Below are 27,518 nucleotides of genomic sequence, written 5' to 3' on the forward strand. Positions count from 1 at the left end.
CTTAATAGGGGCACTTGCAGGAAAAGAGTAGGGGAGCTATGCTGCTCCCAGAAAGCTGCGATTTAAAATGCAATGTCCAGCCTGCGGATATGTGCAAGAGGACTACTCATACAGCCAGCGCGTAGCCGCCTGGCATAACAGGAATAAATTCGGCAGAGTGTGGTGAAACCGCATCAGTTGTCGTGACGAATAGCATTCTCACGAAGCTTTGAAACTCAGTTTATTTTTGCAGCCTCTGTGTTATCTAATTAGGTCTAAACCTTGAGGACAAAGTAAGGTGACCTACAGGAAGCATGGAAGGGAACCGACATCCTTTTTGTACCCGAGGTTAGCTGGCCATGAGGTCGGCTGTGCAAAAATGCGGTCAGGTCCTTCTTGCTCTCGCCTTGCCTGCCATCGCCGGAGTGCGTCCGGAAGCCCGATGTATGAAGGCTGATCAATCCACTGCAGCAGGAAGCCAGGCCGGTGCTTACCGAGAGTTTGAACTTTCCTCTTCTGTACCGCGTCAAAGACAATGCCACAGGAGATCTTCACCCTTTGGTGTGGCCAGGCATGCCGGGCGTTTAGGAGGCAGGCAGGCAGGCTTATATAAAGGTTCTTCTCCACTGGTTGAGTTAGCTCGCACAGCTGTCCTTAAGAACTACATTTGTCAGTGGCGAAATCGTTGTGTACGCTGAACAGCGGCGTTTCCGCTTTCTGCACTGCAGAGAGGAGGCATATGGCCTCCTCTGTTTGGCATTGCCTGTCTAAAGCTCTATTTTTACTCACATGTGCGCATTTGGAACAATAAAGAGCAAGGCTCACGCACACCCGGATTCCGTGTCAAGGGTGAAGTCTTTTAAGTCATGTGAGCGAGCAGGTAATGAAGCGCGCAGCTGCTGTTATACACCTACTTGCTGCTGTTTACATCTGCTCGAATAGAAACGGTTAGAGCATGGGCTCAGAACAATATTCACTTTCGTCGTGATCAGGCCGCCGTTCTCTGTGATGTTTTCCGGGTGTTGTCTCGTCGGAAGCGACTTCTTAATTTCGAGTGCGACGAAGTCTGTGAGGAGGCTTCCAATACACGGGGTGTTCCAGCTGAAATGAACGAAGATATTTAAAAAGACCGAAGCTTTCTTTCGAATTCAGATTAACTGAATGATTTTAGGCGCCACGCAAAGGGATGGCAATTATTTTTTACTTTCACCTATTTTATTTATTAGCTGACTTTGGTTAACTATTTTAATGACAGGAAGACAACAGGCACGAGGACAGGAAGAGGGAAGAGTGGACGAGGAATCAAACGCGGGTTAATGACATCGTAGTTCAAATCAAGCGGAAGAAATTGTCTTCGGTATGGCATGTAATGAGAAGGCAAGATAAGCGATGGTCATGGACTGGATTCCAAGACAAGTCAAGCGCAGCAGTGGTGGCAGAAAATTGCGCGGTCGGATGAGATCAAGCACAACAACGTGGCTCTTTAGGCTTGTTGGTGCGTATTCATAACGAGACTGTAGCGCAGCAGGGGACGCAAACACGCACCAACTAGCACTCGTGTTGTTCGTGTCTTCGTGTGTCCTTGTCCCTTGTTGCGCTGCAGCCTCTATACGAGATCAATTAGTTTTCGGGAACAGGGTGGCCGCAGCTGTCGCAGGATGTGGCTAATTAGATAGATAGGAGACGCCTTTGAACTGCGGTGGGCGGAGTCAGGCTGCTGTTAATTATGGTAAATATAGCTTTAAACGCTACAGGCTGAATAAGAATGTGGTCCAGCGCCGTAAAAATGGTTCGACTCGGCTGCTCCCGACGAAGAAGCCTTCACGTTGCCACTTTTTTTCGGCTACAATGAAAGCCCTCAAAGTTTACAAAATGCCGCAAGGCAGCGTGTTCCGTGGGTCCGAATGCGCCGCAATTTCGGCGTGCTCACCGGCGAGTTCCTAAAAAGCGCCGCCTGCTTCGCGCTGTCTGCGCTGCCCATTACAGGGCTCGCGCTGCGCTTGCTTCCGAGATAAGCGTCTGCGGCTGCTGACGGCAGCGGGAAGCATGCGTGACGCCCTTTCTGCGGTGATAATTTCGTACTCACGCTTGCTCACGCTAGCAAAACGCATGCGGGAGAATACTGATTATAGGCGGTGTTTGCATTGGAGAAGTGTTGACAGTGACGAGGAGCGACACATGAAAATGATGCGGCCCTTCCGTGGAATAATGACCTCCTCCACAAGCACTCTACATGAGGGATGAAAGGGGTTGAATCTGGCAGTAGCGCTCCACCGCATATAACTTCCTAGGATAGCAGTGATGCACCAAAGCGGCGCAATATACACGCTGCCACCTGGAATGCAATCAACACTGTGCTCAGAACGTGACCTTGAGTGCATTGCTAGTTTCACACATAAAAGACAAACTACTTTCAATTATTTTAAATTACAGGGCCACAACAATGAAACTGAAGTTGGGTTTTAGAGATTGCGGTGAGAGATACAAAAACAATCTTGTCTCTATTAAAATGATGGAGGAAGTAAGACGAAGACCAGTGCAAACAGCTCGACTACTACCTTACCGCACCAAATGCAAACAGTAGGCTCTTGGTGCTTGGTAGCAGATGTATCGACTGATCAATATAAATTATTACTAGATATCTATTTGTGTTGAAGTAAAGGCAAGCACTTCACGGCACCTATCACGGAAATCAAGGTCCACTTTAACTCTCTCAGAATATTTAACTGCGTCAAAACCTCAGTACACGGATGCTTTTTCATTCTGCACCTATCAAAATGCAACTGCGAAGACATTGTGTGCAATATAGAAAAAACCAGAGACATGAAGCAACCCTGCGAAGCACCCACACTGACTTATTGCAGTATTCTCATAACTCGGAATGCGTTTTGCTTTATAGCCAGAACATATTCATATGCTGCTTTTGTTTACGATAGGCTTCCTTGGTCAATAGGCTACAGAGAAGTTTTCAGATTCCTAGCTGTATGCAGTGAGCAAAAAAGGGGAGAGTCATCAGGGAGTCCTTGTGACAGGTTTGATGAAAACCGCGAGCCGTCCATATGAATTACCCTTGGTTTCGACAGCTGTTGTCTTTCTTCAGATAGCTGTATACAAAGCTATTGTATTGGTATTAAGATTTCACCCCTTCATGCATGCTCAGTATACTCAGCTCATCATTTTGAAGATTTCTATGTGAAGCAGTGGGAGAACTAAGAGCTCTTCCACGTGAAGGACTCATAGATAGATTCCGCAGAGACTCGTGTTCCGGAATGCTCACCTTATTCCTGTAAACAAATTTCACAAGAGCCACAGATTTCTGTTTTCCTCATACATTTTACAACAATGACTTTTCTTCCCGCAATCATTCCCGCGTCACTGCTGTATTTATTGATCTTGTAACGCACTAAAGAAAGTTCGGCTTCAGTATATTGTCACGTAGTGGCAATTCTCACAAATGCCTTTTTGTGATAAAGCTTGTTACAGTTAAACAAGTGACTCAATACTGCTCATGTCATTTACGCTTGCGTTCGCATTATTGAAATAAAAAACCAAGAAATCGTCGAACACACGAGAACGCTCTGCTTTTTTTCTCCATTTGGTGCCGTGTAGAGAAGCAGTACAGTAAAGCAGAGTGCGCCGTGAAGGCGTCAACAAAAAGCGATATAAAATGTCGTACACAGCTTTGGCCTTCGTCGCATGCGTCATGAAGTCCTTTTTTTTGCTTTATATTCATTTGGGTCCTGCAAGCATCGGAAGCCACACAAACTGACACCGTTACAGTTTTCGTTGCAGTTTGTTTCCCTTACCTCATCGATACTCGAGATGTTGCACCCGGCAAATGTAAGCTGCCTTGGTGACACCACTTTATGTATAAATTGCCCTTATCCACCCACAGTGATGCACATAAATGATGCACTGATGAGCACAGTCCCGTCGACAAGCACGACCCATTCTGGAAACCTGTTGCACGGATAGCAGGCAACCTTCCATGCCACCTTCTCCTCACCCATGCAGTTGACGATCTGGCCATTGACAACGTGTGTAGAGAGGCTAACTCTTAACAAACTTAACAAATGGTATCCAGACGTCCACAGCCACCGATCGCTCCTTGAAACATAAAGGACGAGAGTAACCCTTTGGTATGGATTGGTTTATGTGGTTTAACTTCCCAAAGCGACTCAGGCTATGAGAGAAACCGTAGTGAAGGGCTCCGGAAATTTACACCACCTGGGGTTCTTTAACGTGCACTCACATTGCATAGTACACGGGCCTCTATAATTTCGCGTTCATCGAAATCCTACCGCCGTGGCTGGGATCGAACCCGCGTCTTTCGGGTCACCAGCCGACTCCCATAACCACTGAGCCACCGCGGCGGCCGGATCAGAGTAACGGCCGGATCATCTACAATCCGACGTTTAAGGCAGACCTAAGTGCTCATACGCTGCCTCTCGTTGCAATGCTTCTTGTGCAGCAACCACACCATATCACTCGCCAGGCAGTGGCACTCACGATCCCCTTAGTCCTTCGAAAGCATTGCGGCGCACTCTTAATGCCTCGCCTCTCGCAGCCAGCGATAACGAACAACAGCAACGGACAGCTGACATTGTCACGTTGTAGCAACCGCGCAGAGAAGGGTTTGCAATGGAAGAGCAGGAAGAGCCCTCGCGCGGCTGTAAGTTGATGCCCTCATCATTAATGCTCTTATAGAGTGCTTATTTACGACATACCCTCATAGCGCCGTTGTAATGCCTTGTGCAATCAAAACAGATATTTTGTAACAGTTTATAACTTAAATAAGTGCCTACCAAACTACGGTGCGCTAACAGCTGCATAAATAAACATTGCATTCTCTATTGTCACATTAGCAATATTCGGACCTCTCGCGGCCCCCCCCCCCCAAGTTATGGCGGCAAAACGCGGCATTTTCAGCAAATGCGGCACTTCCTTTGTGTCACGAGGCATCATTTCGACATCACTTTATAATTCTTCCCTATCACGTAATTGACGTGAAAGTGCTCACAGCAAATCAGATTTCAAGAAAGGGTTCTCAGTAAGCAGCCAATTGTTGCAAAGTGTTCAATAGAACGGAAGTGCATTCTTCCCTGCCAGCTGTACCTTCCTTTCCCTCCACAGTCACTTACTTTTACCAGCCAGCCACCAAGAATAACTGTTCTAGAAATCTCTTTTTCAAGGTCAAGTCATTTGGGCGTCATGCAAAACCCCACTTCGAATCCTGGCGATTTCGCGCCAAAAATTCTTAACTCATGACTTGCATGTGATCACCCTCAGTGCCGATTAGAGAGGCAATATGCCGCTGAACAGCGGCATGCGTATCGAGAATTGGGCACGTGGTTAGAGGGGCTCGTTTGTTTTATTAGCATATAAGTCATTAAAAAAAATTGACGTGGGTTCGTCGCAATTGTACTGCCGTGGAAAAGGTGCTTTTCTGCAATTCTTTACAGTTTGCTTTTCGTAATTCTTTCTGCAGTTGTTTACGCATTTGTTTCTAGAATTGTTTGGAAAAAAATATTTTCGAACAAACAAAATGGCCCAGTAAATTTCTCACATTTCGGTGGACGCCCTAACCGTGCCGTAAGGTAAGGGAGGAAGCTGGAAGTGACACAAGAAACAGGTGCGGCAGTAGAGGGCTCCGTAATACCTTCTCGAGTTCTTTCTGGAATTCTTAATACATTTGTTCCCGCAGTTAATTACTTTTATTTATGGTGTTTTTGTTAGTTTTTGTTTGTTTTTGTCTTGCTTTTTAGTTTCTCATATTTTTGTTTTGCTTGTTTTATGTATTTATATTGTTTTCATTGTTATTTATGTATTTTACTTTGCGCTCAGTTGCCTCCCAAGGTCGTTCTGCACACCGATATGACCTTGAACCTGAGCAGTAAAGCTTTCACTCCAAAAGAGAATAGATGCAATTCTACGCAGACATCAGCTGTCGCGGCCCAGTGGTTAAGGCGATGGACTCAAAATCCATTGGGGTCTCCCCGCACAGATTCGAATCCTGTCGGCTGCGTGTCCTGGCTGATGAGCTGAAATTTTTATTCACATACAGGTCATACCTGCAAAAAGAAATTACAAATGGAGTGTTGCGAAGAAATCCGCAGTCGTGGCCGAGTGGTCATTCTACTTCCGGCTACCGTTCGGTGCGGACGCACAATCATGGGCTCCAACGGAGCAGCGACAGCGGCCCCCTCCGGCCGCGGTAACAGGATTGAACACGCTGAAGATGAGTATCAGATTATTTTGCCGACTTTGCCTACAGGACGTGTTGTTCTCAACACCGTTTTTTTGCACGCTGACGTGCGAATGCGACCGTACAAGGTCGAAGATTTCAGGGATGCTCTCGCCAACGTTGGCGCGCTCCGCGACGTGGTAGCGTTGGGGGCATACCATATCAACCACGTATGCGCGATGACTTTTGACTCTGCGGATGGTGCGCAGAAATTGGCTGCGCTGAAGGAGCTGAAGGTGAAAGACCACAGCTGTCTGACCATCGACCCTGAGGACCAGAAGCTCAAGTTGCGGCTCCACTGGTTGCTGCACGGCGTACCCGATGAAGATGTCCGATCGGCTTTCGCGGCGTACGGAACGGTGACGGAGGTGACGGTGGAGCGTTGGCGCGTCGAAGGCGTCAAGGAGAAGGGCTCGACAACGAGGACCATTCTTCTGAAAATGAAACCTGGTATGAAAGTGGACTTCCTGCCTCATCAGGTACGAGTCGGCGGCAAATTTACCCTCGTCGTCGCTCCTGGACGCCCAATGCAATGCCTGCGTTGTCGCGGCACAGGACACGTCCGCCGCGAGTGCAAGGTGCCCCGGTGCTCGAAATGCCGGCGGTTTGGCCACAGTGACGTCGAGTGCGTTCGCACGTACGCGACAGCTACAGGGCCTGTACTCACGGACGAGGCGGCTGATTTGACCATGGACGTCGTTCAGGCAGAGGATGCGGCGAAAGGCACTGACTCAGCCGAAAAGGGCCAGGCAGTGACGGCCTCTTCAAAACCTGGCAGAGGTGACGCCAAGGGCAACGACGCAACCAGAGAGGCGAAGGGCGCCGAGCCGTCAAGGAGCACGGATAACCAGGACAAGGGCGGCGCACACACTGCTAGCGTCACCGCAGCAGCTAAGCGTCCCCACGACCAGACTGGCGGCGATGGAGACAAGATGACAGCAACCAGTCGAGGAGCCGCCAGCGAAAACGGCCCAAGGGCGGCGGCCAAGTTTCAAGCCGCGGCCTAATGTCTCGGCGGAAAAGCGGGTCGACGACAAGGGGCCTGTGCAGCAGAGCCAGGCTCTTGCACCGGATGGTTCTGGTGGCGGCCACGGCGTCTAGCTGCGTGCTAGACGTGGGCGGTAAGCACCGATCTCTCGGTCTCTTCACTACCTATAAAAATGGCTACTTCGCTTACGCTCACGGTGGGTACGCTCAATGTGAGGGGTCTAGCCGGTAAAAAGAAGCAGAGCCAAGTTTACCGCCTCCGAACAGACCGTGGGATTGATGTTCTTGCTATCCAAGAAACAAAAGTAGAAGGGGACGAAGAGACCGGGATTTTGGTGCAGCGTTTCACGGCCAGATATTACACAGTCTTTAGCCATGCAAATGGCACATCGCCCGGATGTATTATTTTTTGTTAAAAAACTGCCGAGTCTTGAGCTGCAGGCGCATTTTTCACGCCCATCGGGTCGATGTGTAGTGGTGGACGTTCGTTTGGCGAGTGTTGAATGGCGATTCATTTGCATTTATGCGCCCAATGAGCTGGAGGATCGAGTTGTGTTGTTTGAAAGTATCCAGCAATATCTACGCACTGAAAAACAGGTAGTTCTTCTAGGTGATTTTAACTGCGTTTTGAATGCTGCTGATAAAACCAGCACACGTTCCCACCGGGATGGAAGCAACGAAGTTTTGTGCCGATTAACAGATCTTTTTGCCTTGGAGGACGTGGCTGAATGTGAGGAAGGTACGCGCAATGTTAGGTTAACGCATTTTTAACGCAGCAGTCATGGCTGTCTTGATAGAGTCTATGTATCTTTAGATCTGGTGTCAAAATGCAATAGTTATGATGTTGTTGTGCCCGTGATTTTCTCGGATCACTGCATGGTGCAGTGCAATATGCCAGGCCGTACCGTGTGGAACATTTTCGTGACGCTCTTGCGCGATTGTCACTGCTGCCGGAAGTGGTCGCCCTAGGGACGTATCGTATAAATCACCTTTGGGCGGTAACATTCAAGGATGAAGAAGGCAAGCAGAAGATACTGCAGGCCGACGCGTCCAACGTCAAGGAGCACTGTTGTGTGGTAATTGAGCCCAGCACCAGGGCGTCCGGATAAAGCTGTTTTGGCTGCTGCGCGGTGTGCACGACGATGGCTTGCGGACCGCGTTGGCGCCATTTGGAAAAGTGATTGATGTAGCCAGAGACAAGTCGAAGGTGCAAGGCTGAGTCGACAAGTCTTCCACAACGCGGACGGTCACGCTAAAACTCAAGGTGGGCGTCACTGTCGAGGATTTGCCGCATCAGCTGAGTTTCGCAGCGGACGTCGCACTCGTGCAAGTCCCTGGCAGAGCGCCTTTGTGTCTTCGGTGCCATGGAACCGGTCACATACGCCGAGAGGGCCGTGTGCCGCGTTGCGGACTGTGTCGTTGATAAACAAGATAAACAAGATTTGTTATCGCAATGAAGTAACCACTGAAAGGGCATTAGTAGAGCTTGCATTCCTGGAGTAATGCAGATCCTTGCTTAGCCAGAAATTAATGACATTGACAATTTCACAACCGACTTTCTACCAATCATGCCTGTCGTGAATGACGACGCAAAGCAGGTGCTTGAGAGACCTATAACTGTGGCAGAAATTGAAATAGCCATAGACGAATTAAGTCCCAGTAAGTCGCCTGGGCCGGATGGTCTTGGGGCCGCCATATACAAGTTCTTTAAGACCGAACTGGCTGCTTGTCTTGAGCGCGTGATAGCTGAATGCTATGAGCCCAACAGGACCCCTCCATCTTTCAGGCTGTCTCATATAATAGAGAGAGAAAGAGAGAAAGGAATTTTTAATGAGGGAAAGGTGGAGAGGTCGGCCGGTGGTAACATGGCCCTGGCCTGCTACTCCACACAGGGGAAAGGGAAGAGGAGGAAAAGGAAAGTGCGAATGAAGGCTGATGATGACATCTAATTCCAAAAGCAGAGGACCCGGTTAGGTTACTCTGCGTCGAAAACTATCGCCCTATAAGCTTAACAAATGTTGACTATAACATTTACATTAAGGTGCTAGCAAGAAGACTACAAAACTTCATTACATCATTAGTAGGTCCACACCAGACATGTGACATAAAAGGCAGGACAGTTTTTACGAATATTCACACAGCAAGGAGTGTCCTGGAATGCTGTGATGCAATGCAAGACCGTGTGGCCATGTGGCAATTAGATCTGCACAGGGCTTTCGATAGGGTTGGGCATGAAATCCTGCTTACACTTTTAGAGCACGTAAACGTCGGATCTGTCATCACTGACGGTGTGAAAATGGTTTATAGAGTGCGCTGCAAAATTGGTTATAAACAGGGGTTTGAGTGAAAGCATACCAGTGCTGTCTTCTGTCCGACAGGGCTGTCCACTCTCACCCCTCCTATTTGCACTTTATCTGGAGCCATTCTGCTTAAGGCTCCTTACGAGGCCAAATATCCGAGGTTACACCTTTTTTGATGCCGAAGTTAAGGACTTAGTCTACGCACATGACATTGCTGTGTTTTGTGCCGACCAAGACAGTGTGCGTATAGTTTCCGAAGAAGCTGCGGAGTTCTGCAGGGTAACTGGAAGCGCAATAAGTTGGTCAAAATGTTTAGGTTTATGGCATGGAGACTGGGAACACACGCCAGAACACTTCTGCAGCATGCAATAGACGAAAACCCCTGGCAAGTACTTGGGTGTGCCGCTGAATCACTACCGGAATGCCAAGGAATATTGGGACGAGGAAACACAGCGTGTCAGGTCCCAGACCAGCAAATGGAGAGGACACAATTTTGCTGTTTTTTCGCGAACCACAGTGTGTAATGTATCCCTGGTGGCTAAAATATTTTATGTTCTGCAAGTGCTGAAAATGCCAAGAGTGTCTGTGCAGAAAGTGCACAGAGTGTTTGCGACGTTCATATGGGCGTCTACATGGGAGCGTACAAGCCGCTGCAACCTGTTTCATGCCGTGAGGAAAGGGGGTCTGGGGCTATTGCATTTATTTTTGAAGAATTGTGACCAGATTTTTCGCCGTGCGCGAACAAAGGGAAATTTTTCTTAGAACTGTAATCCAAGTGCGATTCTGTCATTCGCTGCCTGAGTATATAGTGTCTACAGTTTCAAGACCAAGCGCGTTAAGCGCCTTTTTGCGTGAAGTTGTCGCGTCTTTTCGTATCTTCCAGGCGAACTTTTCGAATGAGTATTTGGCTGCAGTCACACGGAAGAAGTTGTACAAGGATCTCGTCCAAATGTCTTTGTCGGTACCTGGGTATCGTGCTGTGTATAATTTGGGGCCTGAGAGCGATGTTTTAAAAAGGGTCAAAAGAATGCCTCTCCAAGCTGCAGCAAAGACGTTTTTTTTTTCAGCTTCACACCGGCATGCTACCAGTGAAGCCATGGCTGCAACGTTATGGGCTATTTGTGGCTTGGAATGTTAACTGCCTTATCGGTAAAAAACCGGAAACCATAGAACACATATTCCTTGATTGCCATGACGCAGTGTTCTTGTGGGACATCCTTCAGCGAACTTTGAAAAAGGAACTACCGATAACACCATTCGTGATTCGCTTCCTGCCGTGCGCCGAACCTGGGAGCGTGCCTTGGGACATGCTAATGCTGATATGTATGCACAGAATTTGGAAAACACGAATGGATGTAAGACACGAACACATTAGACAGTTTTAGCTGAGCGTTTTTACGGCCAGCGGAGAGGAGCGGACGGCCGCAGAGGCCACTGCGCATGCGCATGTCGCTGGGCCGGACAGCGTTTTTACGGAGAGAAGCTTACGCCCGCTGGGAAGCCTTCTCCAGCGGAGCGGTAGGCAGCACGCGAGCGTGCGTAAGAGCGCGCGGGCGTGTATGGGTATTCAAGATGGCAGCCTCTTTTGTACATCAAAAACGCAACACTTACCCAATAAATAACTAAAAACGCAGAATCTACCTTTACCAAATAGTTTCAGCGCATTATTAGCACAATTAATTGATATTATTTTCACTCTAACTCGAATTGTGCAGCCGCAGCAGAGCAATTCGATTCTAGTCCGCTCGAGAGGACGGGCGATCCGCCCGGCTAAATCAGTTTTCTCGCGCGCGTCTCCGCTGGTATAACCGCTCGCCCGCTCGCCCGCTCCGCCCCGCTGGACGTAAGCTGTGAAGTATTTACGTGATGTCTTCCAAGCACAGAATTATCCCCCTGAATATTTGCCTGGAGCATCTGGCTTCATTGAGACTCTTTTAACCATATGCCGCCGCGGTGGCTCAGTGGTTATGGTGCCTGCCTGCTGACCCGAAAGACGCGGGTTCGGTCCCGGCCGCGGCGGCTGAATTTCTTTGGAGGAGAAATTCTAGAGGCCCGTGTACTGTGCGATGTCAGTGCACATTAAAGAACCCCAGGTGGTCGAAATTTCCGGAGCCCTCCACTACGGCGTCTCTCATAGCCTTAGTCGCTTTGGGACGTTAAACCCCATAAACCAACCAAACCATCTTTTAACCATCGTGCACTAGACAAAAGAACTAGTGCTTTTAGCAACGCGAAGTTCTTTTATTGTGTTCTGTTTGTTTTTGCCAAGCCGGTAATAAAGAAAAAAAAGTAGTCGTGGCCGTGTGGTTAAGGCGATGGACTCGAAACCCATTTAGGTCTCCTCGCACAAGTTCCAATCCTGTCGGCTGCGTGTCCTGGGTGATGAGCTGAAATTTTTTATTCACACACAGGTCATACATACAAAACGAGTTTACAAATGGAGTGTTGCGGAGGCATCCGCAGTCGTTTGTAACACGTCCCAAAAACGACTGCGGATGTCTCCGCAACACTCCATTTGTAAACTTGACGCGCACGGAATTCGCTATTTAAGCACTGATAATGAGGATGGGGCACCTTTTGATCTCATAATGCTCTTGGGCCTCCACTGCATATGGCGCTCCAGAATGGCAGGCTACCATTGTGACAAAGACGCACGACCGGCCCGAATTTATTTTCGGGAAAGCATGGACTGGTTTCTTGCAATCCAAAAAGCAGCTGCGGAGCCTCCCGAGTGGCTCTCAAGACTAGAGCCTTTGTGTATGTTGCGGGAATTTTAAGCTCACGAAACCAGTCTCGTGCTGGCTGACCACGACAGTGTCGTATGTATATTGCGTTATGTGTATTTTTGTTGTGCAATGTCGTGAGCCAAAGCCAGGCAATAAAGAAAAAAAAAGACATCCGCAGTCATGGCCGAGTGGTTGAGGCGATGGACTCGAAATCCATTGGGGTCTCCCCGCACAGCTTCGAATCCTGTCGGCTGCGTGTCCTGGCTGATGGGCTGATATTTTTTATTCACATACAGGTCATACATACAAAAAGAGTTTACAAATGGAGCGTTGCGAAGACATCCGCAGTCGTGGCCGAGTGCACAGAAGAGCTCTCTGGTGGAACTTTTGGTTACTACAAAGAGATTGTAGCAAGCTTTCGGTTTCGTTCGGCACGTTTTTCCACCGATTATTTGTGGAAAAGTAAAAAGAAAAAGTTGTACAATGATCTTTGTGATATTGTTTTCGCAGAGCCCATATAAAGGGCCTTGAACAGTGGAGGCCCGGGAGGGGATGTTTTAAAAAGGGTGAAGAAAATGCAGGTGCCACCAGGAGTAGACTTTCTTTTCTATGTTACACACCGGGACGTTACCAGTTAAAAAATTTCTAGAAGGAAAGGATTTATTTTTACTGTGGGGATCGAACTGCTTAATTTGTAAACAGCCTATTTCATCTAATCTATTTCATTCTCATTATATAAATGTTACTTATTTAAAATACCATTGTTATTACTGCTAATTGTACTTGTCTGTGATGCTGCTTGTTTTTTAATCAAGTTAGTATTAATCTACCGGGGGTCCCGTGACAGTCGCTTGACTTTGGGACCCTCGCCTGTATACCGAATTTATGTTACCGATTTGTACACAATAAATTCGTATCTTATAAAAAAAAAGCCTGAAACAATAGACCATGTTTTTTTGTATTGCTGGGAAGAGGTTTATTTTTGGGACGTGTTACAAAGGACCATAAAGAAAGAGCTACCACTTGTCGCGCACGGAAATCGCTATATAAGCACTGATAATGAGGATGGGGCAACTTTTGATCTCATAATGCTCTTGGGCCTGCACTGTATATGGCGCTCCAGAATGGAAGGCTACCATTGTGACAAAGACGCACGACCGACCCGAATTTATTTTCGGGAAAGAATGGACTGGTTTCTTGCCATCCAAAAAGCAGCTGAGGAGCCTCCCGAGTGGCTCTCAAGACTAGAGCCGTTGTGTATGTTGCGGGAATTTTAATCTGACGAAGCCAGTCTCGTGCTGGCTGACCACGACAGTGTCGTATCTATATAGCGTTATGTGTATCTTTGTTGTGCAATGTCATGAGCCAAAGCCAGGCAATAAAGAAAAAAAAGCAGTCGTGGCTGGGTGGTTAAGGCGATGGACTCGAAACCATTTAGGTCTCCCCGCACAGGTTCGAAAGGGTTGAAAATTGGGCGCGTTGGTACGAATTCATACTGGTGTGGCACCACAGGGACAGGGACAGAGACAGAGTGACAACAACACAAGTGCTCACTAACAACTGACAAAGTTTATTAAAAGCACAGGTTCGAATCCTGTCGGCTGCGTGTCCTGGCTGATGGGCTGAAATTTTGTATTCACACACAGGTCATACATACAAAAAGAGTTTACAAATGGAGTGTCGCGGAGACATCCGCAGTCGTGGCCGACATTCTGCTTCCGGCAGCCGAGCTGAACGGATCGCAGGGTCATGGGCTCCAGCGGAGCGGCGATAGCGGCCTTTGACGGCCGCGGAAACAGGATCGATGACTGCGGTGATAAGGATTACCAGATTATTTTGCCGACACTGCCAACAGGACGTGTTGTTTTCAACACCGTCTTGAATAAACAGCGCGAACGAAGACGAGCACAAAAGACAAGAAAACGGCGACGTGCAAGCGAGGCTGTTCCGGGTCGAGGACTTCCGTGACGCCCTGGCCGAGACCGGTACGCTCCCCGACGTGGTCGCGTTGGGGGCGTACCAAATCAACCACGTGTGGGCGGATACCCTGCGGAACACGGAGGCACCAAAGAAGTTGCTCGCCTTCAACGAACTGCAAGTTAAGAGACGCCGCTGCCTCATTATCGACCCGGAAGACCAGCAGGTAAAGCTGCGGCTACACTGGATGCGTCACGGTGTGGCCGACGACGACATCCGGACGCATTCGCGGCGTTTGGCAAAGTGACCGACGTTACGCGTGAGCGGTGGAGGATACAAGGCGTCAATGACAAGAGCTCAACGACAAGAACTGTCCTACTGAAGCTGAAGCCCGGCTTGAAAGTGGAAGACCTGCCACACCAGGTACGTGTTGCCGGAGAGTTGGCTCTCGTCGTGGCGCCTGGGCGTCCAATGCAGTGCTTGCGCTGCCATTTTACAGGTCATGTGCGGCGTGAATGCAAGGTTCCCCGCTGTACGAAATGCCGGCGGTACGGCCACGCGTATAACGAGTGTGTGCGCACTTACGCGGTGGCTACGGGCGGCGCGTCGAAAGACGACTCTGCGGAACTCCTGATGGATGTAGTCGATGCCGAAGAATCTGCGAAAGGCATAGAGGAACCCGAAAAGCAAGCAGGATCGACTGGCTCTTTGGGACCCTCCAGCAGCGATGCCGGACGCAAACCTGAAGGGGCAGAACCTTCTAGAAAGGAGACGGAGGCGTCGAGTGATGAAGTAAGCGTGCCAGCGCTCCAAGAAACCGAGCCAGCGACTCCGACCGAGGAGAACCTTGACCAGACCGGCGCCCGCACGACCGGCGTCCCTGCCCCAGCGAAGCGGCCACACGCCCAGACCGGAACCGAAGGAGACAAGGCGGAAGCCCCCAGCGTCGAGGAGCCGCCGGCAAAAACGACCCAAGGACGGCGGTTGTCCATCCGGCCACGACCAAATGTGTCGACGGAGAGGAGAGCCCTTGACAAGCCGCCCCCGCAGCCAGGCCTGTTACCAGCACCGGATGGTTCCGGTGTCAATGATGTCGTCTAGCCAAACGCTAGACGTGAAGGGTAAGCACCATGTTCCCGGCCTCTTTCTTCTGCATTAAAATGGCTCATGCGTTCCCCATGAAAGTCTGTACACTTAATTTCAGGGGACTGGCAAGTAAGAAGAAGCAGAGCCAGGTGTACCGCCTTTTAACTGAGCATGACATTGACGTCCTGGCAGTGCAGGAAACGAAAATTGACGGGGAAGAAGAGACCGGGAGCATGGTGCGACGTTTCACGTCTAGGTATTTTGCAGTTGTCGCCCACGCTGTAGGAACGTCTGCGGGTTGTGTCATCTTTGTAAAGGATGTACCGGGACTTGAGGTTCAGGCATATACGGCGTGTTCTTCAGGTCGATTTGTTTTGGTTGACTTCCTGTACGACAAAACATATTGGCGCATCATCTGTGTGTACGCCCCAAATGCGGTGGATGAGAGGACAGTCTTTTTTTCAAAACGTACAAAAGTACTTTAGTTGTGAGAGATCCCTGATCGTCATGGGTAACTTCAATTGCGTCCTGAGAGGCTGCGACAAAACCAGTGCAAGGGCATTTAGGGACAGAAGCACTGAAGTACTCTCAGAAATTATAGAGACGTGCAACCTCGATGATGTGGCCGAATGTTTTGAAGGCGAGCGTTGTGTGAGACTCGCACATTTTCAACGGTCAAGCCATGCACGGCTAGATCGCATTAATGTGTCACCGAACGTTATTTCAAAATGCAGTAGCTACAATGTAGTACCGGTATCTTTTTCGGATCATTGTTTAGTGCAGTGTGGGATAGGAACAAAAAAACGAGGAAATCAGTTTTCTTGGGAGATGTGGAAATTAAATAATAAGCTCATTACAGACGACATCTTTAGAAGGAAAGTAAGTGAAGAAATCAGTAAATTAAAGCCGAGCGGGGAACTGAAAGTATGGCAGCAGTGGGAACTTTGCAAACAACAAATAAAAATAGCAGCAATCGAAAGGTCAAGATGCATACGACAAGAGGAGAAGCGTGAGGAGGACAATTTAAGATCTTTACTAGCTAGACTTCTCGAAAGAGAAAGCGAAGAGCCTGGCAAATGGATGGACGACATTAGAAAAATAAAACATAAGATTGAACTCTTTGAGGAAGAACGCTATCGCGGCGCACTTCTGATGGCTAGGGCGCAAGATATAGCTTTTGGGGAGAAACCTTCAAATCGAGCGCTAGGAATGGAAAAAACGCATGCTCAACGAAACCACATTGAAAAGATTGAATGGGGCGGGGCGTTATCTGGGGACAGCGGGCATATCCGCAGGCATTTCTTGAATATTATCAGGCGCTGTTTGCAAAGCAAGAAGTGGATGTGAGCGCATTCAAGGAAAAGTTTCTTGGTGCTTTTCCGCGATTAGATGACGAACAGAAAGAAAGGCTGGAGCTGTCGAAAACTGCGTCGTGAGGTCGATCAAGCGATAGAAAATTTGAACCAGGGAAAATCTCCTGGACCTGATGGGTTAAGCGCCGCTTTTTACAAAGCATATAAACACGAAATAGTGCCAGTACTGACAGCAGTTTTCAACGAAGCCTACAAAGAAAATGAATTGCCCCCGTCTTATGGTAAATCCTATACAGTGCTAATCCCTAAATCCGATGACGCAGAAAAGTTACAACAGGTCACAGCATATCGTCCTATCGCCCTCACAAACGTAGATTATAAAGTTTTCATGAAGATTTCAGCCCGTAGACTACAGTCAGTAATTCGAGATATAGTCGGTCCCCACCAGACGTGTGGGATCAAGGGACGCTCGATTGTTTACAATATTCATAGAGCGAGGTGTGTGCTGGAATGTTGTGATAACACAAAGACCTGTGTAGCCACCCTTCAGCTAGATCTTGAGAAGGCATTTGATTGTGTTTCGCACGATATCTTGTTCTGCATACTTGACCATGTGAATCTAGGGTCCATTATTTGCGAGGGAGTGGCGTTGGCGTACCGGAGCTGCACGACCAGATTAATTGTAAATAAGAGTTTGGGGGCCCCCATTAGCCTGCAGCGTTCGGTGGGCCAGGGTTGTCCCCTCAGCCCTCTTCTATTCTGCATTTACATTGAAGCGTTGTATTTGAATATCATGGAAAGTGAAAAAATTCGTGGCTTCCAGCTACAGGCGGCAGAAGTTAAGCTGCTGGCTTATGCGGATGATGTCGCGGTGTTCACAGTGAACCGGAAAGGTGTAACCGAGGCCGTGGCATGCGTAAAAGAATTACCCAAGGTCACCGGTAGTAAAGTGAATTGGTCAAAGTCCCTGGGGCTTTGGCACGGAGAATGGCCAACGAAGCCCGGCAATTTTGCAAACGTGTCCTGGGTGACGATCCCAGTAAAGTACTTAGGCGTCCCACTGGATGGCTATCGCGATAGCGATTCGTACTGGAAAGCGCAGACGCAAGCCACGCGTGAAAAGGTGGAGAGGTGGAAAGGGCGACATCTTTCAATTTTCGAAAGGGCCACAGTGTGCAATCTGTTTTTTATGTCTAGGCTGTGGTACGTGATGCAAGTGTTGCATTGTGCAAGGATGAGCGTACAGAGACTGCACCGGATCTTTGCCGTTTTTGTGTGGGCTGCTGACTGGGAACGCTGCAGCCGGACCAATTTGTTTAGGCGGGTGAAGGACGGTGGCCTGAGTCTGGGACACTTATTTCTGCGGCAGATTGTAAGCAGATTTTGTTTTGTGCGCGATGTAAGCGATCCGTTTTTGCGTATTGTGCGCCAATTAAGGCTCGGAAATGCACTGCCGGACTTTGTTGTCTCAACCGAAAGTTTCTCGGGACGTATTTTTGGTTACTTTAGAGAGGTTGTCGCCAGTGTTTGATTCCTGTCTGTTCGATTTTCGTATAAATATTTATCTTCTGTTAGCAGGAAGATGTTGTACAAGGACTTGTGCGATCCAGTTCTTCCACAACCTAAGTACAGGGCCTTATACAATGGAGGCCTGGGACGCGACGTACTTAAGCGTGTGAAGGCGATGCAGGTTCCGCCAAGTGCAAAAAATTTTTTCTTTAAATTACATACCGGAACACTACCAGTAAAGGAATTCTTGGAAAGGAAGCATTTATTTCTACCTTGGGGATCACATTGTTTAACTTGTAAACAACCAGAAACAATAGACCATGTTTTTTTGCACAGTTGGGAGGGGGTATACTTTTGGCACATCTTAGAAAGGACTTTAAAAAAGGAATTTCCGCTCGACTCTCATGGTATTCGGTACTTGCCTCTAGAGAGTGAGTACGGGACACCATTCGACCTTATTATGCTAATGGGCCTCCATTGTATTTGCCGCTCCAGAATGGCAGGTTATCATCGCGACTCTGATGCATGGCCAGCACGGATCTATTTTCGGGAGTGCATGCATAAGTATATCGAAGTTCAGAAACTTGCTCCTGAAGCTCCCGAGTAGCTCGAAAGAGTCGAGCCTTTGGTGACGCTTAAAGAGTTTTAACGTGACGAAGCGACGCACCGCCAGGCGGATAGTCCTGTTAATTATTGCTCATTGTGCTTTGTAAGTGTATTTGTGTACTGTGGTTCTTGCCGAACTCAGGCAATAAAGAAAAAAAAGCAGTCGTGGCCGAGTGGTTAAGGCGATGGACTCGAAATCCATTGGGGTCTCCCCGCACAGGTTCGAATGCTGTCGGCTGCGTGTCCTGGCTGATGGGCTGATATTTTTATTCACATACAGGTCATACATACAAAAAAAAAGAGTTTACAAATGGAGTGTGGCGGAGACATCCGCAGTCGCGGCCGAGTGGTTAAGGCGATGGACTCGAAATCCATTGGGGTCTCCCCGCACAGGTTCGAATCCTGTCGGCTGCGTGTCCTGGATGATGGGCTGATATTTTTTATTTACATGCAGGTCATACATACAAAAAGAGTTTACAAATGGAGTGTTGCGGAGACATCCGCAGTCGTGGCCGAGTGGTTAAGGCGATGGACTCGAAATCCATTGGGGTCTCCCCGCACAGGTTCGAATCCTGTCGGCTGCGTGTCCTGGCTGATGAGCTGATATTTTTTATTCACATGCAGGTCATACACACAAAAAGAGTTTACAAATGGAGTGTTGCGGAGACATCCGCAGTCGTGGCCGAGTGGTTAAGGCGATGGACTCGAAATCCATTGGGGTCTCCCCGCACAGGTTCGAATCCTGTCGGCTGCGTGTCCTGGCTGATGAGCTGAAATTTTCTATTCACATACAGGTCATACATACAAAAAGAGTCTACAAATAGAGTGTTGCGGAGACATCCGCAGTCGTGGCCGAGTGCTTAATGCGCGCATAACAGGTTACAGACTACAGGCTGCCGAAGTCAAAATTCTGGCGTACGCGGATGACATCGCGGTGTTCTGCGCCAGCAAAAATAGGATTAGAGAGGCAACTAATGTCGTCGAAAAGTTTTGTGATGCGACTGGAGCCCAGATAAACTGGGCTCCAGTCATGGCTTCATGCCAGTCATGGCTTCTGGCATGACGATTGGGTGGACACACCAGAAGCGTTTTGTCGGCTCACCTGGTCAATGGTGCCAACGCAGTACCTTGGTGTGCCTCTCGGAAATTATCGCGACCCTGAACCGTACTGGAGGGATCAAGCCTTGATGGCTAAAGAAAAGGCGAACGGGTGGCAAGGCAAGCAACTGTCGATGTTGTCTAGAGCCACTGTCTGCAACCTTTTTTTGATATCAAAAATCTGGTACGTCGTGAATGTGTTGTGTGCGGCGAGGATGAGCATTCAAAAAATGCACCGGGTTTTTGCTATTTTTATTTGGGCCTCGACTTGGGAGCGGTCCAGTCGAACGAATTTGTTTTTGCCTGTAAAGAAAGGAGGTCTTGGCCTGGCTCACTTGTTTCTGCGACAGATTGTGGCACGCTTTGTTTTTTTACGGGATCAGAATGATATCTTCCTTCGCACAGTTATACAAGTAAGACTGTATAAACTTCTGCCTCGATTCGTAGTCTCGTCTGTTCAAAATATGTGCGGAAGGGTGACTGGGTACCTGCATGAAGTTGTTTTATCGTATAGGCTGTTGAATGTACGTTTTTCCCAGCAGTACCTGTCAACCGTTACAAGGAAAAAACTCTACAGAGACCTTGTAGATGTCATGCTCCCTGTACCTTTGTACCGTTCTCCACATCGCCGTGGCCCAGGACAGGACGTCCTAAAAAGAGTGAAGAAAATGCCTATACTACCCTCCGCCAAATCGTTCTTTTTCAAGTTACATACAAACACCCTCCCAGTTAAGACCTGGCTTCACGATAAAGGACTCTTCATTCCCTGGAACACTGACTGCTTTTTATGCACGAAACCCGAAACAATAGAACACGTATTTCTAGACTGCTGGGACCCGATCTTTCATTGGGATGTACTCCAAAGAACTTTAAAAAAACAGTTACCCCTGGATCCGTATGGCATACGTTTCTTGCCTGTGAATCCCTCAGAGGAAATACCTTATGTCCTCATTACGGTCCTGGGCCTCCACGCGGTGTGGAAAACACGAATGCAGTTTGAACACGCGGACTTGGTTGTTCGCCCGGTTCGCGAACATTTCATTGAGAGCGTTGTGCGCTTAAGTAATGTGTACAACGCACTGCCTGATCCACCACAATGGATAACTGTACTAGATGGATTAATGTCGCTCAAAAAATTTTAAATTCGTGTCGGCCGAAGTGTGGCCGCCATGTTTTATTTCTTGTAACCTCTTGATTTGTACGTCAAGATCGGCAATAAAAAAAAAGAAGCAGTCGTGGCCGAGTGGTTAAGGCGATGGACTTGAAATCCATTGGGGTCTCCCCGCACAGGTTCGAATCCTGTCGACTGCGTGTCCTGGCTAGCAAGGCTCCCTTTTTTATTCGCATACAGGTTATACGCACAAAAAGACAGAACAAATGCACTGATACGGACACATCCGCAGTCGTGGCCGAGTGGATTCTGCTTATGGCCACGCCAGTGAACGGACGCAGAATGCCGGGCTCCGCTGGAGCGTCTACAGCGGCCATGTTCGGCCGCGGAAACAAGGTTTTTGCATCTGACGAGGAATACCAAGTTATGCTTCCGAGTCTACCAACCGGGCGAGTTGTTTTGAATTCTGTCTTCTTGCACGCTGACATACAGGCCCGCCTATAAAGGGTGGAAGAGTTTCGTGACGCGTTGGCCGGTCTGTCGTTGCTCCCAGACGTGATCGCTCTGGGGGCGTATCGAATGAGCCATGTATGGGCCGTGACGTTCAAACATGCGGCTGGTGTGAAGAAGATCCTGAGTGCGGTCGAACTCAAGGTTAAAAAGCGCCGGTGCCTTGTTATCGACCCGGCCAACCAAGAAGTACAGCTGCAACGGAAAAAGAATGGCACATGTGGATCATGACCGGAGCGAAAAAAATCGCGACACGCGGCGCTATTGTTGCCGCGTACACCGATAGCGAGAGTGCCAGGATCATTCCATTTCCTAAAGCGGAGGTGGCCGGCAGAAAGCAGCCCACCTAGACATTCGCCCATCTGAAATGTAACATCTTAAACGAACGCCTGTAGATCTCTTATCAGCCAAACCATGTGCAAAGGTGGCTGAGCACATATTCTCGTTGTATTTATTTTTTTTTTGCGCTGGTGTGGCGATCATTGTATCTTTCTACCGTTTTCCTTTAAAAATGTGCTGGGGATGCACTGTAAAAAGTGGGGATGCACTGTCAAAAGTAATCTGTGGCAGTGCCTGCTTTCGGATGGGCTGCTTTCTATCGGCCACCCCTACTTTGGAAAGTGGAATGTGCCAGGCACTCTCGCTATCTGCGCGTACGGCTACAATAGCGCCGCGTCTCGCAATTTTTCCGCTCCGGCCATGAGTCACTTGCGCTAATCTTTTTCCGTTGCAGCTGTACAGGTGCAGTCAAAAGTAAATGGAAGGCGCGACAGCGTGGCAAACCATGTCGCAGCGCTTTCTAACGAAGGCTCTGGTAACTGATTAGCTCGGTCGCCAGGAAGCCGCGCGCACTATCAGCAGACCCTTGCCTCGAGCGTACGGCAATCACTTTCGGCGGCTCGAACGTATGCTTATTGCTTTTCAAATGTGACACCACGGATTTCACGGGCGCTGGCTGCGATGTGTTTGGAGAGCGATTTGCGCCGTTTGAAAATAGCAGCTGGCGCGCGCAACCTCCGGTATGCCCGGCAGCGAGCGGTGCAATAACTGTTGTTGTTGTTGCTCACCTTGTAGTAACTAATCAGTCATGATTTTGCCATCATCGGCGTGACGCGGGGCGTCTTTTATTTTTCCTTGTGCTAAGATTCACATGGTTTATTATGGCTGCTCCAGTGTCCGCTAAGGAAATAAGGATGAAGAGCCCTCGCTTCTTTTAGTGCCTTCATTTCGTTTATTGTAAGTTGCGCATATACCCTCGCGCATGTAAGAACGAATAATGCGCACATAATACTCAAAAGGACATGATGCTGGTTTAGTGCATTTGTTCTATGCAACGGATGACGAGTTAAAATACGCGAAATGCTCATGTTACAAATTGGCTAAGTAGTAATGCATGCTCAGAGCGTAAAACGTAACAATGAGATTCTTTATTTGCCTCAGTAGAAAGAATGTCGTCTAGTTGGTTTGGCAACAAAAAAAAAATGTAAGGTGCAAAAGTAAACGTGGTTCAGAAGCGCGTGAAACTGCCGTTAACACGATTGGATGCTTCCATGCGCTGGGGCAGAGAATCGTGCAGAGACTGAAGAAATTCGCGGTCTTGCTTAATGCGGTCCCATTCCCCTGCAACGGGAAGCCACAACTCTTCTTTACTTGTTGCACCCAGGTTCATGCGTGCCAAGTTAGCTTTAAGAACTCCCCATATATTTTCAATAATGTTGAAGTCCGCGCCCTTTGGCACCCATTGCAGCTATCGAACTCCTCGCTCTTCTAGGAAATCTTGGACGACTTTAGCTTTGTGGACGGGGCTGTGGGCCTGCTGGAGTCAGTAAAAGCCATCCTTAAAGGGGCCGTCCAAGGCGAAAGGGATGAGGTAGGTGTCCAGGACAGCAGCCATAATAAACCATGTGAATCTTAGCACAAGGATAAATAAAAGACGCCCCGCGTCACGCCGATGAGGGCAAAATCATGACTGATTAGTGAGCAACAACAACAACAGTTATTGCACCGCTCGCTGCCGGGCATACCGGAGGTTGCGCGCGCCAGCTGCTATTTTCAAACGGCGCAAATCGCTCTCCAAACACATCGCAGGCAGCGCCCGTGAAATCCGTGGTGCCATATTTGAAAAGCAACAAGAATCCGTTCGAGCCGCCGAAAGTGATTGCCGTACGCTCGAGACAAGGGTCTGCTGATAGCGCGCGCGGCTTCCTGGCGACCGAGCTAATCAGTTTCCAGAGCCGGCGTTAGAAAGCGCTGCGACATGGTTTGCCACGCTGTCGCGCCTTCCATTTACTTTTGACTGCACCTGTACGTATGAAAGTGCACTGGCTTCTGCATGGAGTAACAGATGAAGACGTTAGGCTTGCTTTTGCTCCGTATGGAAAAGTGACCGATGTAACGAAAGAACGGTGGCATGTTCAAGGTGTGGCCGACAAAGGCTCGACGACACGGTTGGTGTCTCTCAAGCTGACACCAGGGATGACGCTTGACGACCTTCCGCACCAAGTGTCAATCGCTGGCGAGTTAGCTCTGGTGGTTGTATCCGGGCGACCACCTCTCTGCCTCCGGTGCCATTCTACTGGCCACATCCGACGGGACTGCAAAGTACCGCGTTGCGGGGCTTGTCGTCGCTATGGGCACGAAGAAAGCGAGTGCGCGCGCACTTACGCAAGCGTCACAGGGCCCGTGAGCAAAGAGGATGCGTCCCATCTGCTGATGGACGAAGCCGAATCAGAAGAGGCTGCAAAGGAAGCCACTACTGACATGCAAAACATGTCTGTGGTGTACCCGGCCGCATCTTCCAAGCCGAAGACGACACCTGAACATGATGCTTCAGCCAAGACCCAGCAAGCAGCTACCGATGCAAATCAAGCGGGCATGACGAAAAAGGATACTGGGCCACCAGATAATAAGTCAGCACATGTGTCGCAAGAGCAACGCGACGCCATGGAAGTCAACGAAGAGGCAGTTGGTGGTCTGACAGGAAAGCGCCCGCGAGACGAAGCAAGCAATGCAACAGACACGACAGGAAACAGCGCCGACGAGGAACCACCATCAAAAGCGGCATCGACCAGACGGCCGAGTTACAAGCCGCGCCCCAACATACCGGCCGACACAAGATTGGCCGGGAAGTCGCCGCCGTAGGCACTGAAGACCTGTGGAACAAGAATGGTGAGCTTTCGAGGGGCTGAGTAGACTGTGCGGACAGAGCCGAGCTAGTTTCTTTGCTGATGTGTGTCGGTGTCGCAATGAGAGCAATCATCCAAACCAGTGAGTCCCTATTTAAGTTTTCCAGCAAGGGCGACATCATACGATTCGGTCTTTAAACTAAATCATGGATTGTAACAACAAAACAACGCTATGAATTGCCACTTTATACATAAGATGATTGGGAGCAAAAAAGAGACAATACCAGCTTAATAGGCTCCTTTTAGAAAAAGAACTAGACATAGTAGCCGTGCAAGAGACAAAAGTCGAAAGCGTGGAACACGCGGATCGTATGGTGGCTCCCTTCCTATCGCGTTACAATGTTTGTGTCAGCCATGCTGTTGGCACATCGGGAGGGTGTGTTCTTTTTATTCGAAATGATTTAGCAGTTTCCGCTGAATCTGTTGTTGCTTGTGAAAATGGCCGTTTCCTGGTTGTAGATTTTTCCTTTTTGCTGTCCAACTGGAGAGCACTGTGTGTGTATGCACCGAATGTTGAAGCTGATCGTGTAGCCTTTTTTGATAGCCTTGTGCAGTACATTTCATGTGACAAGAGTGTAATACTATTCGAAGACTTCAACTGTGTCTGTCCTACTGCTGACCGCGTTAAAAATCCGCCTATTAGGGACAAGAGTGCCTCCTTGGTCAACCAGATCGTACAAGAATGCAATTTAGAAGATGTGGGAGCAGCTCTCACAGATGGTGCGCGGCCACTGTTTGCGCATTTTCAGAATGAAAGTCATGCCAGACTTGACAGAATATATGTTTCAGTCGAGTTTTTGCCCTGTGTACGAAATATGAGGTCATACCAGTTCAATTTAGTGACCATTGCCTAGTAATTGTAATGATAGGAACGAAGCCGAAAAAACCAAGATTCAATTGGAATCTATGGAAGTTCAATGAAAAGCTTCTCGAAGATGACGAATTCATTAAATACGTTGATAGGGAAATAAAAAATGTTATTGAAGCTAATTCGGCAAATGCTGCAGCCGAGTGGGACGAATTAAAGCAACGTGTAAAGATGAAAGCAATTGAAAGAAGCTGCATGAATAGGTGTAGTCAAAACATGGAAAAAAACTTCACGAGCGACTTGAATTTCTCTCGAGTAGTGAAAGTGGTCAGCCAGGAAGACATATGAACGAAATAAGAGCTGTGAAAAACTGCGTACAACAGATCGACACAGATAAGTATAAAGCGGCAGTGATAACAGCTCGAGCTCGAAAGCTATGGGCGGGGGAAACGCCCACGAAACGCGCCCTATCTGACGAAAAAAGATATGCTTCTAAAAAAAATCAGATACGATATCAGGATGGGGTGACTACAGGCAGCAGAACCATACAGCAAGCATTTGTTGAATATTTTAGTGAGTTGTTAGGACAGGAAAGAAACGTTGAAGGAGCGTCTGAAGCTGACTTTTTACTGCTTATGCCAACGCTTGATAAGGAGACAAAAGCACGACTTGAAGAACCGATTACGGTCAGCGAGATTGAAAGCGCCATTGCAGGCTTACAGTCCGGAAAAGCACCTGGACCGGACGGGTTAACTGCAGGTTTTTACAAAGCCTTTAGAGCATCGCTGGCCCTTCTTTTACATTGTGTAATATCAGAAGCGTATGATAAGCAAAGAGTGCCGCTGTCATTTGGCACTTCGCACATTACTCTAATTCCTAAAACTGATGATCCTGAACAACGCCTGTTGGTGGGGTCCTATCGCCCAATAAGCCTCACCAACGTAGACTACAAAATATTCACCAAGGTACTAGCAAACAGACTACAGAAAGTGATTACTCTTTTGATAGGCCCGCACCAAACTTGCGGCATCAAAGGCCGCACGATAAATACTAACATTCATGTTGCCCGTAGTGTTCTGGAGTGTAGCGATGCTTTTGAAGGTCGTGTTGCTATGCTGCAACTCGATCTAGCAAAGGCTTTTGATCGAGTGTCGCACGCAGTTTTGTTTTGCGTCCTTGAGCACACCAATGTGGGCCGAGTGATACTGGATGGCGTTAAGATGTCATACGCATCTTGTACGACGCGTGTCATTGTAAATGGCAATCTTACCGAGAGCGTGAATGTGCGCTCATCGGTGAGACAAGGTTGCCCGCTATCCCCGCTGCTATTTGGGCTGTACCTTGAACCAATGCGTTTAGCTCTGCTTCAAATAGGGGTGCTGGTTTTAAGCTTCAGGACGCTCATGTTAAGGTCCTAGCTTATGCGGATGACATTGCTGTTTTCTGTTCAGATAAAGATAGTATACGTGAAGTTGTTACTATCGTAGGGAAATACTGCGAACAGACTGGGGGCCAAATTAACTGGGAAAAAACTTCAGGCTTTTGGCACGGGCACTGGGACAACAGGCCGGAATACTTCGCTCTGATGAAGTGGTCGCTATTGCCTACAAAAGTACCTCGGTGTACCCCTGTGCTGTTACCGAGACACCAGGCGGTACTGGACAGAAGAAACAAATCGAGTACGTGAAAAAGCGGAAGGATGCCAGGGCAGAGATTTATCTATGTTTTCGCGAGCTAGTCTCTGTAATGTTTTTCTAGTTTCCAAAATATGGTATATTATGAATGTTTTGTCTTTGTCACGTGTCAATATCCAGAAAGTTCATCGTGTTTTTGCTGTTTTTATTTGGACTTCACTTGGGAAAGAATGAGCCGAAAAATATGTTTCGACCTCTCAGAAGCGGAGGCTTGGGTCTCGTTCATTTGTTTCTACGCCAGATAGTATCGCGGTTTCTATGTCTTCGAGACCAGCATGACCCGTTTTTGCGAACTGTTTTGCAAGTGAGGATGCGTAAAATGTTACCTCAGTTCATTGTATTATCCTACAAAGGAGCAGGTACAGCAATCACTGGCTACCTACGCGAGGCGGTATGTGCGTTTACGATGTTGTGTCCGATTTTCGATGGAATATCTTTCTTCCGT

General features: G+C 48.4%; 7 non-coding genes across 7 annotated transcripts; all 7 read left to right on the forward strand.

Moving 5' to 3' along the window:
- Positions 1-5,922: 5,922 nt before the first annotated feature.
- TRNAL-CAA (transfer RNA leucine (anticodon CAA)) lies at positions 5,923-6,004 on the forward strand. The gene has a single exon. It is a non-coding gene; the product is annotated as a tRNA-Leu (tRNA).
- A 6,406-nt stretch (positions 6,005-12,410) lies between these two features.
- TRNAS-CGA (transfer RNA serine (anticodon CGA)) lies at positions 12,411-12,492 on the forward strand. Its single transcript has one exon. It is a non-coding gene; the product is annotated as a tRNA-Ser (tRNA).
- A 6,334-nt stretch (positions 12,493-18,826) lies between these two features.
- On the forward strand, positions 18,827-18,908 carry TRNAS-CGA (transfer RNA serine (anticodon CGA)). Its single transcript has one exon. It is a non-coding gene; the product is annotated as a tRNA-Ser (tRNA).
- Positions 18,909-18,999: 91 nt separating this feature from the next.
- Positions 19,000-19,081, forward strand: TRNAS-CGA (transfer RNA serine (anticodon CGA)). Its single transcript has one exon. It is a non-coding gene; the product is annotated as a tRNA-Ser (tRNA).
- Positions 19,082-19,169: 88 nt separating this feature from the next.
- On the forward strand, positions 19,170-19,251 carry TRNAS-CGA (transfer RNA serine (anticodon CGA)). The gene has a single exon. It is a non-coding gene; the product is annotated as a tRNA-Ser (tRNA).
- An 88-nt stretch (positions 19,252-19,339) lies between these two features.
- Positions 19,340-19,421, forward strand: TRNAS-CGA (transfer RNA serine (anticodon CGA)). The gene has a single exon. It is a non-coding gene; the product is annotated as a tRNA-Ser (tRNA).
- Positions 19,422-20,994: 1,573 nt separating this feature from the next.
- On the forward strand, positions 20,995-21,076 carry TRNAS-UGA (transfer RNA serine (anticodon UGA)). The gene has a single exon. It is a non-coding gene; the product is annotated as a tRNA-Ser (tRNA).
- Positions 21,077-27,518: the final 6,442 nt, after the last annotated feature.

Source organism: Amblyomma mixtum, chromosome 5, assembly GCF_055824585.1.
Source record: "Amblyomma mixtum isolate Tamu chromosome 5, ASM5582458v1, whole genome shotgun sequence".
NCBI lineage: Eukaryota > Metazoa > Arthropoda > Arachnida > Ixodida > Ixodidae > Amblyomma > Amblyomma mixtum.